Source organism: Marmota marmota, unplaced genomic scaffold (assembly GCF_001458135.2).
Source record: "Marmota marmota marmota unplaced genomic scaffold, marMar, whole genome shotgun sequence".
Taxonomy (NCBI): domain Eukaryota; kingdom Metazoa; phylum Chordata; class Mammalia; order Rodentia; family Sciuridae; genus Marmota; species Marmota marmota.
In genome coordinates this window covers 1-3484 of record NW_026008927.1, presented here as the reverse complement: position 1 = coordinate 3484, position 3484 = coordinate 1, and the positions used below count along the sequence as shown (strand labels likewise).

Sequence of the window (3484 nt, the reverse complement as noted above, 5' to 3'; positions counted from 1 at the left end):
GGGGAACCAGCTGGGCCCTAGATCCGGGGACAGGAGTCCTCGCAAGAGACAAAGGAGGAGACAGCCCTCAGGGGCTGGAAGGGTCGGGGCGTCCTCGCCTGCAGCCCTCAGACGGAGCGGGGCCCCGCTGGCGCCCTGATGCCAGGGGTCTCTGGGCCGAGGAGGGTATGAACGGCTGCTGGTGCCGGACACGGCTGTGGGGACCTCTGGGCAGCCCGGGGCCTCAGGAAGGGTAGGGGAGGTTCTGCGTTTCTCTCCACCACGGGCCACTCAGTGTGGTGCTCCAGGACTGGGACATGTCGGGTGACTCTGGAATGGCATGGACGCCCGGCACAGCTGGGGGAAGGGCCTGTCTGAGGCCCACGGACCTGGGACCTGGGACTCCAGCGCAGGGGCCTCCTGCCCCCAAGAGGGGCCCGGAGCAGCGGGGCTCGCTGAGGAAGCAGCACCCACCGGGGAGGGAGAGCCTCGAGCCTCGTCCAGTGGAAGGTGCCCAGCGCCCTGTGCGGCAGGACAGCTCCCGAGGTGCCAGCCCAGGGGGCACACCCAGGGAGACAGCCAGCAGGGACCAGTCACACCCCACCCGGGGCTTCCATTCTGTGGGAGAGGGGCAGGAACCAAGTGAGCAACCTACAGTGTGGATGGAGTCCTCATCTTTGTGGCCAAACACAGAGAAAATAGAGGACAGAGAGGCTAACCAAATTCCCAAGATTGCACAGCCGGTTTGTGCTGGAACTAGCCTAGAGAACCCTAAACCATATCACCTGCTGTCCCTCAATCAGACAATTCCCAGGGGCGTCCATGTTCTGCTTCACCCGTTCTGCCTGATTCTCCCTTGAGAACGGTCCTATTCTCCTTAGGATACAGGTGAGGAAAAGAGGCTCGGAGCCCAGAGAGGTTAAGTCACTTGCCTGAGGTCATACAGCTCAGGAGAGGCAGAGCCTGGATTTGAAGATCACGCCCAGATCTGAGCTTGGAACCTCAGTTCTCTGCAGCTTCCAGAACGACGGGCAGAGGAGGGCAGAGTCTTGCTGGGTGTTGTGAGGACGGTGCCTGCCTCCTCAGGTAGTCGGTGCCCATCTCACCCTGGAATTCAGTGTGGCCTTGGCACCAAGGTCCTCAGGAAGTCACACAGCCTGTTGCCCAAAGGGAGGATATCAAGGCGTTTGCCTGACCGGGGACCAGGAAGAAGGCTTTGGGGAGGGAGGGAGACCCGGGCTGTGGGCTGGGTCGACTCGGGCTCTGGTCGGCCTCTTCCTGTCCCCTCGCTGTCCTCGCTGTTGCTGGCTCCGAGCCCAGCGCTGGGCACACCTGGCTGAGGATGAGTCTCTTTCTGCCTCACTGTTCTCTCTGCCTCCACCCCGGCCTCGGCCTCTAGAGCCCTGGGGTTTCCGGAGGCTTCTTCCAGGGAGCCGGAGACGCTGCATCGGGAGGCTGAACGGCCCAGGAGGCGGCAGGACCAGGGGGGCTGGAGGCCGGGTGACGAGGGAAGACGAGGCGGAGGAGCCAGGCCCTGGTGGTCGGCGCCCGGAGTGGGGCTGATCACCTGCCGGGGACACCTGACTCACGGCCGCCTCCCCTCCTCCAGTCACAGCTAATGTCCCCAGGGTCTTAAATCATCCCCCGCACAGCCTGGAGGCGCGTCCATCATGTGCCCGCTGTCACCACCGGCCTGATTAAAAGCAGGCGGGAGGAGAGGTGCCCACGGCCCCGCCAGGCGGGCGCGGGAGCTGGCAGTGCCATTTATCAGAGAGGCGGCCGCCCACACACGCTGGCTTAATTTCATGTTTGACTGCTGATGGGTTTTCATTTATAGATAATATAAACAGGTTGACAGGCCCCTAATTAGCTGATTTGTGGTCTTTGGGAACAAATGGTTATTAATATTCATCAATATTTGTTCCATGCAGCCAGAAGCCAGGCCCCGCAGGACCCCGGGTGCCTCCCACCCTGTGTAGCCACCTTTGGGACTCGTCTCCAGCCTGTGACTCGGGAGAGCATCGCGGGCGGCTAAGAGGCTCAGGTTAACTCGTCCAGGCCTGCTCCGCCTCGGGAGCTCTTCCAAACACCAGCGACAGCCTGCGTCTGGTTCGGGAGTGGAACCCTGTTCCATGAGAGCCGTGGGTGCTGAAAGTCAGGGAACAGTGGGGACACCGGCCGGCGCTGCCCCGGGCTCCGCAGGCCACACACTGAGCCCCTGAGCGGCCCCCTCCACTGACCGTCTCGCCTCGGCCCTGAGAGGCAGGTGCAGGGCCCCCAGATGGGGATGGTATAGCGGATCTGTCCCCGTCCCTCCCTCCCCACGTAGGGCAGGCCGGCCGGGTCACCCACAGGCTTTCACACCCACGGATGGTCCCAGCAGACCTTTGTCCTGGGCCTGGGCACTTCGGCCTGTGGCTGGTCTTCTGCCACTACACTGCGTCCCCGACCACGGAGTGCTCCCTCGCGGGCGGTGGGTGGTGGTAAAGAGCACTGGACGGGGGCGAGGAGCCCAGGCTGAAGCCGCTCTGCACTGGCTGCGTGACGTTGGGGAAGCTGTCCACCATCTCTGGGCCAGAGGTCATCTTCTTTCTAGACCAGTGGTTCTCAGTGGGGTGGCCTTACTCTGGGACACTTCTGGCTTAGGTCACACCACGGCTGCTGCTCAGCACCCTGCCATAGTGTAAAGGTAAGAATTGAAAATGCTCTCCTGAGGACCCACGTGCCCACCTGGGCACAGGGAGACCTGCCAAGCCCCCTGCCCTGCACAAGGAGGCGCCATCCTGAATCGTGCCCTCCTCTGTGTGTGTGCGCACCCCCAGCAAAGGGAATGGTAAGAGCCAATCAGCCTCATTCACAGGACTGAGACACAGAACCCGGTCTGTACAGGAACCTGAGGAAATGTCTTCCACTTCCCAAAACGACTCCCACCTGGGGACTCACTGGGACTCTTCAGCTCTCTCTGTTGCCTCCTTTGACAGATGCAGAAATGAAGCACAGAGAGGTTAAGTAGCTTTTCCTTAGTCACACAGCAAGTTAGGCCTATGCTGGCCTCAAACTCCAGACTTCAGAGTCCACTTCTGGTTCACACTGTGGAGACGGAAGGCTCCGTCAAAGCACCTGAGTGAGCTGCAGGAGTTAGCAGGCTCCATCGGCCCCTTGTCCCTCCGTCTCCGGCTGCTCTTTCTCAGGCTGGTGTCAAACTTCCCTGCTCTTCTGCCTCCGGCAGCCAGCGGCAGTGTCCTGAGGCAGCATCAAGGGGCATTTCTCCCGGAGGCCTGTGTCCTTTGAGGACGCTTCCTCCTGGGGACACGATTTAGCTGCCTCTCATGTTCCTTTTGTTGCCTATGAAAAAAGGTTACAAAGAAAGCAGTTTTGAGAAAATGACCTGGGTGATTGGAGGAAATCGCTTCTCTCTGGCTTTTTGCTCCAGCTGAGAAGCAGCAGCCAGAGGAAGTGTTGTGAGGGGGAGGGGGAGGAGGGAGGCCCACCAGAAGAGATAGGG

General features: G+C 61.2%; 1 long non-coding RNA gene across 1 annotated transcript; it reads left to right on the top strand.

Annotated features, from left to right (window-relative positions):
* Positions 1 to 252: 252 nt before the first annotated feature.
* Positions 253 to 1591, top strand: LOC125614865. The gene is made up of 3 exons (XR_007345431.1): positions 253 to 525; positions 868 to 1065; positions 1379 to 1591. It is a non-coding gene; the product is annotated as an uncharacterized LOC125614865 (long non-coding RNA).
* The last annotated feature ends 1893 nt before the right edge of the window (positions 1592 to 3484 follow it).